This window comes from Nannospalax galili, unplaced genomic scaffold (genome assembly GCF_000622305.1).
Source record: "Nannospalax galili isolate Female #2095 unplaced genomic scaffold, S.galili_v1.0 scaffold444, whole genome shotgun sequence".
In the NCBI taxonomy this organism is placed as follows: Eukaryota; Metazoa; Chordata; class Mammalia; order Rodentia; family Spalacidae; genus Nannospalax; species Nannospalax galili.
This window is the reverse complement of record NW_008354022.1, coordinates 1,022,961-1,034,960: the sequence shown is the minus strand read 5'-3', so window position 1 is coordinate 1,034,960 and position 12,000 is coordinate 1,022,961. Positions and strand designations below refer to the sequence as shown.

Here is a 12,000-nt window from a genome sequence, read left to right as displayed (position 1 = left end):
AGGTTTTCTTTTGACTGATGTGAAAGGTTTGTGGGGTTTGCTCTTTATTACTAGCTGTAAACACTACCAAGCAAATTTCTTTCCATTTTTACCGATGCTTTACATATCTTGAAAGTATATATGAATCCTTTAGTTTGTCTATTGTATGGTACCAAGACTGATGAATCAGTCTTCCCTGCCCCTATTTTTGTCTCCATCCTTTGCTGGGTTCTGAGATTTTCAACTCCTCCATCCTGGTGGAATCTCCCCAGAGTCCCATGGTTCGTGTTTAGTGAGAATTCTTGGTCCTTCCCTGACTTTCTCCCTACACTGCCTCAGCAACCTCCAGGAGAGATCTGAAGGCTCCTGTTATCCACTATCATTAATTTGAATTCAGCATATGTAGCCAGTTATAAAACTCGAGACATCATCATCTGAACAGGTCAAGCGTACTCACATGAAGACAAATGGTGCTTATTTGATTTCCTTAAAATCAGGAAATGAAAAAAGTGCTCTCTGGAGAAATCACAGTCCGCCTGACTCGGATGATAGACCAGCGCGTGTCCCCCAGATAAGAACAGACTCTCGCCTGGAGGTTTTTATCTCTGAAGGACGGCAGGACTGTCAGCTTGCTGACATGTGCATTATCCGTGTCATTTTAAACAAAGTGACCTACGGAAGGGTGCGCCGTGCAGTGACACGGTAATGGGCTGTTGGATGACAGCGGAAGTATACAGGGGAAGGGGGCTGAGGGCTGTTCTTTTGTTTAACTGACAAGTCAGAGCTTCCTGCCTGCAACCCCGAGGAGAAAATCTTAGCTCCTGGAAAGTCAAACCTCAGGTGTCTCATGGACAGCCAGCATGTGAGTGTCAGGGATGGGCAGAAAGTGTATGAGGTTCAGTAGCTACCCACACCAGCCCCGAGATCACATGGGCACATGGCAGCAATCCTCATTTAAGTCTATGAAATGTCTCTGGCACCCAGAAAGGGACTGGAACCCTCTGAATATTCTGGGAGTTCTATAGGCAGTAGCTGATCTCACTTGTCTAAGAAGGTGGGTTTTGGCCTGGCATGGTGGTACACGCCTTTTTATCCCAGCACTCGGGAGGCAGAGACAGGCAGGTATCTGTGAGATAGAGGCCAGCCTGGTCTACATAGAGAGTTCCAGGCCAGCTGGGACTGCAGGGAGACCTTGTCTCAAAAAAGAATAAAAAGAAGGTGGGTTTTATTAGGGGGTCTTGTCACAGAGCTGTCATTGGTCTGTGCATACACGCATATGTGTGCATGCTTATGTGCTGCATGTGCCTGCAGAGACCAGAGGACAACCTTGGGTGTTGTTTCTCAGGTGCCGTCACAAGGTCACTCACTGTCCTGGAGTTCACCAAATAGGCTAGTCTGGCTGGCCAGTGAGCCCCAGGGGTCCTCCTGTCTCTGCCTTTCCAGCACTAGGATTTTAAGCCTGTGCTATTATGCCTTGGTCTTTTATGTAGGTTCTGGGAATTGAGCTCATAGTTGCACAGAGAGAACTTTACCAACTGAACTATGCCCCTATCCCAGGCATCTTTATTTAAAAGACTTGATGGTACGCATCTGTCATCCCAGCATTCAGGAGGCTGAGGCAGGAGGGTTGCAAGTTCCAGGCCAGTCTGAGCTACAGAGGGAGCCTCTATTTCATACAGATAGAGATAGACATGGTGGTGGGGAGATAATAGGTGAATTCAGAGGTGGGGCAGGGAGGAGAGAGATAATACTTGAATTCGAGGCATTTCTGTCTTCAACAGTGGGAGAAAGTGTTAAGAATTCCTGTTTACTGTTCTCCTAAATATCTTAATCATTGTTCCCAGTCTTGACCACATCCCAGACTCCCCAAGGAGCTTCCCCAGGCCTGGACTCCAACCCAGGTCACTTGCCTCAGAGTCTTTGAGAACATCAAACATCACTGGCCCAGAAGGTCATCAGACTCTAGTAATTTCCAGAATGAAGCTGCTTGCAAATGTTAAGATTAGATGAGGGGTGGGTTTGTCTGTGAGTTGAGAACACTGCAGGGAACAGGAGTTCCCCAGTCAACAGAAGCAGCAGTAAGGGGCTTGGATGGAATGAGGGTTGGTGAATGTGAGTACCAGACTGCTCAGAGAGTAGACATGTTTACTGGTAAGTCCAAGGTATGGAGTCATTGGGAAGGCAAGGGGTGCTGGATGTAGGGGTTGTTTTGCCTTTGTACCTGCTAGTCCTGCAGGCCTTTGTGCCTGGGAGCAGAACCAGCCTGGCTCCCTCCTGGACTTTTCCTGTTCTGACACTGGCATTTCTCCAGGGGCTCCCAACAGGAGCCTCTAATTGCACTGTTGCCTACCTGACTCTCCTGTAGCCACTTTGCCATCCTTCCTCTCCTTTTCAGGCTGAGACAGGCTGGTGTTTGTCACCTGATCTGAGTACCACCCTCCAGCTTTGCTTGGGCCCTGTCAGCCTGCTGTGTGTCAGGGCCTCTCCCCACAGCCCCATATCCCACCAGGGTGCTTTCTACCACAGCTTGGAAGATTCTCAAACAAATATGAATTGCTAATGGTGTAGTAGATGCCACTCAGCGTCCTGGGATCCCTTCAGGAAGCTCCACTGGGGATGCTGTCGAGCCCAAAGTGAGACTTGCGGGAGGGACCCAGTGGGAATTCTCTCCGGAAGACCTGTCACTCTTACTCCATAGGGATCCCCAGAGCCAGCAGTCTAAAATTAGGGTACGGTATTTCACACAGCTGACTGAATTAAGATAAACTCTGCTTTCTTCTGATGCGAAGCTATAATTTATAAAATGATACCTTTACTAATTAATGTGAAAGTGGCTGGGAAAGCAGTTCCTTTCCTGAGATGCTGGAGACAGACTTGTATGTGGAAAGGTTCAGATGAGACCTTTCTAGAAGCATCCATAGTCAAGGGAATGTGGTTTACCTTAACATCAGAGACCCTGGAGGGAGGAATCATGAGGGGAGTTTAGACAGTGAACCCCGTATCTCAGGTATAGAATGTTACTTCATCTCCTTTAGAATGGCAGCACTCCTCCCCAGAATCACTGATATTATGTTGTTTTGCCAGTCCTGCTTTCAGAAAGAATTGATGTCAGAACAAAGAAACAGCAGGCGCATGTCTACCTATTTGGTCTATATTTTTGTTGATTTCCTTTTTTTTTCTGCCACTGGCAGTCCCCCCACTATTTCAATAGATTTCCCCCCCCCAGTCTGGTTATAAATTTAATGTCAAGATTTAAAGTCACAGTCTCTCCACCTGTCTACTACCTTTTGATCGTATGCATTGGTTGGTAGATCAGAAGACTGCTAGCCAACGGTTGGAGTCTCCCACCTTCCAACCTGAAGACCTGGGCTTGTTTCTGATTCTTGTGTCTTAGCACTCTGTACTGGGGACTAGGCTTAGTTTTGTTATATGTCTGTGAGATGGAGGAGACACAGCCCCACCATGTTCTTATAACAATAGATTAAAGGCTCAGTCCCTGGGCCCTAAGCGCTCAGTAAGTGTGAGCTGGAGTTTGTTTGTCTGAGTGAGACTCACCTTGGGGAAAGAGGGAGGTTGGGCTCCACGAGGGAACCAGAGGACTCCACAGAACCTGGGACTCAGCCCTCATCCCCAAGGATACTTCTGCCAGGCACAGGCTAAATGAAAGCATTGTTGGTCTCCTCCTTTTCTTCCTCTTCCACTTCCTCCCCTTCCTCTTCTTCCTCCTCCCCTTTTTCTTCCTCCCCCTTTTTCTCCCTTCCTTCTCCCCTCCTCTTCCTCCCCTTCTTCCTTTTCCTCTGCATTTTTCTCTCTCGCTCTCTCTCTGGGGGGAACATGTACGTGCCACAGCACGTGTAGGGATCAGAAGACAACTTGTAAGAATCTCCTTCTACCATGTTGGTCTCAGGGATCAAACCCAGGTCATGAGGCTTGGCAGCAAGTGTCTAGAACTGCTGAACCATCTCACTGACCCCCAAGTGTTAAATGCTGAAAAATCCCTTAAAGTGTGTCTTTTTAGCCCCCTTATCCAAACATGTAACTCACACACACCAGCATGATGTAGAGCTGTCTTGAAAGGAACAAACTGCCATTAAGTAGATAATACTGGCTTTGCCCCAGTAGGCAGCTGTTCAGATACCAAACCCTTTCTGTTCACAGCAGGACCTTCTCATTTGAACTTATGGGGTGGAGCCAGAGTGTCTGTAAATTTAAAATAGCTTCCAAGGTAATATTTTAGCAGCAGAAATGAGTCTAGGGATATGGCTTAGTTGGTAGAGCACTTGCCTAACATGTGCAAAGCCTTGGGTTCCATCCTCAGCACCACATAAACCAGACCTTTTGGTATGTGCCTGTTATCCTAGCATTGTGAAGGAGGCAGGAGGATCAGGAGTTCAAGGTCATTTTCTACTATATAGCAAGTTGGAGGTTAGCCTGGGCTAGACCAGACCTTGTCTTAAGTTTTTAAAAATTGTTCTTGACTGTGCTGCATTCAGTTAGGTAAGAAGAAGGCAACTTCTAAGCAAAGGAGCAGAGACTCCCAACTGAGACTTTTATATCCCTAACACAACACAGACCACATGCCTCACTTGGCTCAGGAAGGACCTTGAAACTGCTGAGATGTCAGACTGAATATGGAGCATGTGACTTGTGCTTATGGTGGAAGAGGCCCAGCCAGCCCTTGCATGCCTCCTGGTCATGTCTCAGACTTGGTGAAGTCTGTGCCCCTCAGCAACATTGCAGACACTCCAAAGGTCCTCACTGTTGATCACGAAGCCTCCATCCTTGGTTTGTAAGTCAGGTATGACCTGATATAGGGACTGGGGAAGTGACTTAGTAGATAGGAGCACTTGTTGTACAAACATGAGGGCCTGAGTTTGAATACCAGTATCCATGGAAAAAGCCAGGCATGGGTGAGCAGGCATCTGTAACCCCACCACTGTGAAGGGTGGAAACAAAAGGCTCCCTGGGGCTTGCTGGCTGCCAGCCTAGCTCCAGGTTCATTGAGAGACCCTGACTCCAGGAAATAAGGCAAAAAGTGATGGAGCAGGATGCCCAACCTCCTCTTCTGGCCTCCTAGGAAGTGGACATGCATACGTACACATAGGTGCACATATACCCCTGTTCCCCCCACCCCTACCCCCACACACCCTAATCAGGAGACAACTGAGAGATGCTGTCCAGAAAAGGGATCTTCACCTTTTTGACTTCATAGTAGCAAACCCTGGAGAAGAGTAGAGACTGTGGTTCTTGTTTTTGTGACCCACTACCTTGCACAGAGCCAGGCACACAGCAAGCACTGGGTGCTTTGCTGACGTTGTTTTTCTTTCCTGGGCACATGTCTGCAGCTAGAGGAGGATACTTCCGTTCACAGCCTTGGAGCACAAACCTGAATATCCCTCAGCCATCCCTCTGTGTCCTTTCTGGGCTCCAACAAATGTGTGGTCTCTTCCTTTGGCTTCTCTGTTTCTTTTGAAGTTTGACTTTTCTCTTAAAAGACGTTTCTAAGCCATTTGTAAATTTCCTAGCATTGAGGAGGTGATTTCTACAGCTGTTGGCCAAGTTTCAAGAGATGTTTGTTGTTCTTGTTGTTTTCATTTTACAGTCTCAATTTCTAAACTGCCCATCAACTTTTCCTTATCCCTCCAATATTATGTCTGGGTTAAAGTGACATTTTATTGTCATTCCAATAGTATCTTGTTTCCAATCGGCTTAATTGCCCTAGATCCAGCCAGAATTCCTGTTGACGCCATCCTTGGATTAAGTTTCCACTGGAAATTATTTTAAACCCTGATTCTTACTAAGTTTTTTTTTCTATCATAGCATTCTTTTCAACCAAAGTAAAACTGAATGTCTGTATAAAATAATCCCTCTATTATGTATAATTTCATATCCCTGAAAACAGTATACAGATTTTATTGAAATTTTTATTTGTTTTCTGAAGTGAGGATACACATGTGGAGATCAGAGAACAACGTGTGGAAGTCAGCTTCCTCCATCCCAGAAATTGCTGCAACTGAGCCAACTCACCAACTCATATCTGCATTTTTTGTTTTCTGTTTTTCATTTTTGTAGGTAGATTGACAAAATCAAGCTTAGGAATTGTTGGGAATTTGTCAGATGTCTTCAGCTAAACTTTTGTCTCTTTAGGTGAATGGAATGGATAGTGAAGAAAATAGAATTCTTAGGGTATAGAGAGTGACACTCAAGACTAATTTCTAATTTATCACAGCCAGCTTCCAGGCTTTGTGAGGCTGGATTAGGTGATCTAGCATCAAATACTCTGATTTTTTTCCCCTTATATAGCTGTTTACCTCAATAGCATGACAGAACCCAGAAAATAATGAGTATTTGACTATGTGAGTTTTTAACTGGGGGAAGGGGAATGGGGAACTTAGGGTGTCCAGGTTGGCCTTGATCTCTTTATCTAACCAAAGATGACCTTGAAGCGCTGAGATGACTGGTGTGCACCACCACAACTTTTTATGCAGTGCTGGGGATGGAACCCAGGACTTTGTGCATGCTAGGCAAGTGCTCCACCCACTGAGCTACATTCTCAGCCCCTGTTTATCAATGTTTTTCTTTTCCCAAAGTGCCAATAATATTCTGCAAGAAGTCTCCTTCTTTAGTTTCTTTTGAATTTCTAAGGGAGGAAAAAAACATGATGACCAGACGTGTATGTTGATTCTTTTCAGTAACCGAGGGAGCAGGCCTGGAGGCTCATTACCTGTCAGCTGCTTCCTTCGCCTGGTCATACGTAACCACACACTCATTTTCCACCATAAATGTGGTTTCTGGACTCAGTCCAGTCTCCCAGTAGATGCAGAGCAGTTAGCTCCTCCTCCATTCTTTAGTCTTCAGTGTGGATTTGGGAGAATACCAGAAACCAGTAAAGAGCTCTTATTTAATATGTTTCATGAGTTCCCATGTTTGGTAGAGAGCCTGATTAGACCTACAAAAGGAGTTCTGGAAACATATGAGGTTGAGTACGTGATTGCCTCTCTGTTCTCTTAGCATGAGCCATTGCCTTGGGTCTCATGGGTTTTGTGAAAGAATGGTTGCAGAGCCAGACCAGTTTGCTGGAGTCGATGGGTCTGAACCTCATGGAGTTCACCATGACCCCTGAGACGCCTGATATCAAACATGGCTGGATGGGTGATACCTTTAAAGACCTTCTCTGTCAGTGGCTTCTCAGGGAAGCTTGGGCTTCTCTGCGGTTGTTCAAAGAGTCTTTCTTATTCCATATCAGGGTCAGAGAGTACCCTGTGCTCAAAAGGGATGTGAGAATTTCTCCTCAGTCATGCATGTGTATCGGTGTGTGCACGTGGCTGCCTTAGTCACCCTGGCAACTTCTGCACAATACAATGTTTACTGATAACTGTTCCTCATAACTATACCATTCTAGTATGATAAATAAGGTATCTATATTAGGGTAGATGACTAATTTTCTCAACTCTATACTATAGAGAGCTCTCAAAATTTAGGTGGGGAGATGGCTCAGTTGGTAAGGTGCCTGCCTATCATGCAGCATGAAGACCTGAGTTCGAGCCACAGCATCCATGTAAAAAAAGCCAGGCATGGTGGCACATGCTTATAATCCAGGCATTGGGGAAGCAGACACAGGAGGGTCCCTGGGGATTGCTAACCAGCTAGCCTAGACTACTTGGTAAACTCCAGGCCAATGAGAGATCCTATCTAAAAAGACAAAGTAGAACATGCCTGTGAAAAGAAAACAAAAGTTGTTCTCTGTTTACATGTGCATGTGTCTGCATACACAACACGCACGCACACACACACACACACACACACACACACACACAGAGAGTCCTAAACTCCAGTGGACAAATAGACTTTTTATTCTTATTAATGCTACAGCTGAGGCCAAACTAGTCCCCTTCTGTAGTTCATAAAACTTTTCCTAATCAGGTTGGCAACTGCTAGCTATAGGTCTGTGCCGTATCTTCAGTTCCCTAAAGAACAGCCCAAAGCAGCTTTCTCCAATGTTGCCCCAAGTGACTGAACTGCTCTGTCCATGGTAGCCAGGAAAGAGGGAGAGAAAGGAAGGGATTGGTTTACTCTTTGAAGCAGCCCCCTCCTATCCAGTGACCTACTTCTTCCAACTAGGCCCAAATTTCTGAAGTTCCCACTCCATCCAGCTGGGTCTCCAACTGAGGACCAAACCTCCAAATGAGCCAATAGAGTACATTCTAGATCCAAACAATAGCATTTGGAGAATGCACAAGAGCCACATTGGAACCTGTGGCCAAGCACTCTTTGTGCAATGGGAGTCCTGCCTGTTACCTGTCACCCTTGCCCCTACTCAGATGATTCCAAGTCACTTCTCAACATAACAACATGGCAGCTGCCAAGTAAACAAGGAGTAAATTTCACATGCAGAAAAACATAGGCCTTCTGGCTTGTGCATCTTCTTTTTTCAACTTGGAAAACAGTTATTTAAGGTGTATCAGTCACTTTTCTGTTGCTGTGATAAAATAATATGACAAAAAGCAACTTAAGGAAGAAAGGGCTTATTTTGGCCTCCTAGTCCAGATGGGCAGAATCCATCATGGTGGGGAAAACATGACATTGCTGCAGAAGTAGGAAGCTGGCTGATCACATTTCATCTACACACAGGAAACAGAGAGTAGACAGGAAGTGGGACTGGACTATAAACTGTCAGGACCCACTCCCAATGACATACTTCCTCCAGCAAGACTCCACCTCCTAAAGGTTCCATAACCTACCCAAACAGCTCCACCTGCTGGGGACCAAGTATTCAAATCCCTTAGCCTGTGGGGGACGTTATTCATCCAAACCACCGTACAAAGCAAGAAGAGTCTTACAAAGGCACATATTTAGACCCTTACATGGGAATAGCACAGTCTGCCCTGCTCTCCCAAATCCATAGTTGATTAGAGGTCTTACCAGCCACCAGAATAAACTTCACCTATGTTGGGTAACACAGGTGTGTTGGGGAACACAGTTGTCCTTTTAAGTATGTATGAATTTATGTGTCTCTGTGTGTGTATGTATATATGTGTGCATGCACATGCATTTTTGTGTTTTGACATTTACTACTCAATTAAATCCTCTGCTCCTAGTAAGTACCCCACACCTACCATATACTGATATTAATACACAGTAAGTACCCTGCAAATACAAGAATTATATTTAAAAGTTGCTTTATTGATTATCCAAGTCCCAGAAAGAAGAAGAACTTGCCTTTGTACCCAGGTAGTGTTGAGGAAGGGGATTGGCCCAGAAAAAGAGGCTTTGTGATTGTCTTCCCCTCCCATGGGCTCACTCCAGCACACAGGACACAGGATTGTCCCACCATAGCCCCTGAAAGGCACACACCACCCTCCATAATGGTTTGGCTGTGGTTCATCACTTGACTGCCCCCACCGCCACCCAGAACCCTCTTGTCCACCCCAAGCACCAGTCCCGTCCACCCTTGTGAACACTCCCCATGTCCCTCAGGACCACAAGGCCCTTTCTTTTCCCTGCACCAAACTGAAGATGGCACATCCCTGCAACCCACATGGCAGTAAATATCTGGCCATGTCCATACTAAAGATTATGTATCTGCTACTACAGGAAGAATATTGTGTTTATTGGCTGGGGTGTGAGCTGGCTGAGCTGATCACAGCATAGCACTCTGTCAGCCAATGATTGTCCCGTCTTTTATCATCTGTGTCACTCAGCACCGAGCAGAGGACGGGAACAGATCACCCCCTTCCTTGTTTTTTTTTGGGGGGGGTGCTCATTTCGTGTAGAAAATTTGTATTTACTTTGGGAGTGTAATTTGTTCCTCATGGATAATGTGACCCTGAGCGGAGCCGGATCATGGGTTAGTTGAAGTGATATTTTCCGATAATGGTAGTCGTACATCACTGCTGTCAGCTCGGGTTAGGAGGCAAGCACATTACAGCTCCATTTTACCTCTGCAGGCATCTGGGATTATTTGCCATAACCAAGTATGACATGACCACTCTACAGAGTGCATTAAAATTTTACTGGCTTCTCAGGCAAGCTCCCGGCTCCAGTGAGCGCTTCAGGCAGGCAGTCTGATGGGGTGCCCCCTCGAGGGTCCTAACTTCCTACACAGAGGTATAGAGGGTAGAGCAGTCTAAACTCGGCTGCTTCTGGGCTGCTTTTCTCCCTCGCTCTGAGAAAGGGGCTAGGAAAAATGTTCGGGTGTGGAGGTCAGGTATGTGTGTCTCTGGACAACTCAGACTGATAGGTGACAGGCTGTCTCATATGGATAACCAGGACCTGATTGTGGTGGCTACTACAATGGAGGTAGCCCGTGCTTTGGCCTACGGGGCATATGAGACACAGGTCATTTTCCAAGGAGAGGCAATGGTAAGCAGGTCATTGCCAAGGCATAAGCAGATTCTTACTGTTTCTCAGTGGCCAGACTAAAAGAAAAAAGTAAGCATTGTCCAAGAGGTGAAATCCATACTCTATAGAGGTGGACCAAATGGCAATCCCTATGTTGGATCACCAGTACCATATAAGCTGTGTGTGGTGATGCACACCTGTAATCCTAGCACTCTGGTGGTGGAGTCAGGAGGATCAGAAACACAAGGTCACCCTTGGCTGCATAGAGTTCAGAGCCAGCCTGTGTTACATGAGACCCTGTCTCAAAACAATAGTAACAGCAACAAAGATCTGGGTATGTAGCTCTGTCAATAGAGGGCTTACTTGGTGTGCTGGAGAACTTCAGCTATCAATTTGACACACCTAGGAAGAGGGAACTCCAGTTGAGGAGTTGCCTCTATTGGATTGGCCTGTGGCCATGTCTGTGAGGCATTTTTTTTTATTGTTGAGTGATGTAGGAGGGCTCATCCCACTCTAGGTTATGCCACCCCTAGGCAGGTGGTTGTATAAGAAAGCAGGCTAGGCACAGGCCAGAGTACAAGCCAGTAAGCAGTGTTCCTTCATGATCTCTGCCTCAGCTCCTGCCTCCAGGTTCCTGCTCTGCTTAAGTTCCTGCTATGGCCTTCCTCCATGATGGACTGTCACTTGGAAGAGTAAAATGAAACAAATCCTTTCTTTCCCAACTTGCTTTTGGTCTGTGTTTTATCACAGCAATGGAAACCAAGCCAGAGCACTTAGCATGCACAAAACCCTGGGTTCTAGTCACAGAACCTCATAAACTAGGTATGGTATCACCAGCACTTTGGAAGTAGAGACAGGGTATCAGGAAGGAGTTCAAGGTTATTGTCTGCATAGTAAGTTCAAGGCCAACCTGGACTATCTGCCTCAAAGCCAACAATAGCAGAAGAGCTGGGGCTGGGGCTGGGGCTGGGGCTTAGTTGGTAAACTGCTTACCTAGCATGCATGAAGCCCCAGGTTTGATTCCCAGCAATGCATAAACTTGTGTGGTGTCACACGCTTGTAATCGTGACAGTAGGGAGGTAGAGGCAGGAGGATCAGGAGTTCAAGGTCACCCATGGGCATGCAATGAGCTCAAAGCCAACATGAGCTACCTGAGACCTTGTCTCAAAAAAATAAAATAAAATAAAATAAAATAAAACCAGACATACCTACCAAAACATTTTACACATACTGCACATGTCAACACAGGCTTTACTGACCCTGTCTTACTTTTAAGGAAATTAAGGTCCAAAGAGGCCTTGTAGCTTTTTCATAATGATACAGGCAGAAGTGAGTTTTTAACTTCACCCCATGTGAAGTTTCTCATGCTCTCTGCTAGAGGTAAAAATAAGTATTACCAGCAGGGCATGGTGGTACACGCCTTTAATCCCAGCACCCGGGAGGCAGAAGTAGGCAGATCTCTGTGCGTTCAAGGCCAGCCTAGTCTACATAGTGAGTTCTAGGACAGCTGGGGCTACACGGAGTGTCTCAAAAAGACCAAAAAATATAAAAGTACTACCCAGAGAATGCTTAAATGTGCTTCCCACACCTGCTTATCTGATACAACTACAGTCATCATAGGTAGACACTACTTTTATTCCCAACTGCAAAAGAGGACTAGAGATACATACACCCAAACTT

General features: G+C 46.0%; 1 protein-coding gene across 1 annotated transcript in view; it reads left to right on the top strand.

The window, feature by feature from the left end:
- Window positions 1–12,000, top strand: part of Auts2 (activator of transcription and developmental regulator AUTS2) — a 1,247,925-nt gene that overhangs the window by 886,093 nt on the left and 349,832 nt on the right. The gene's annotated exons all lie outside the window — the stretch shown is intronic.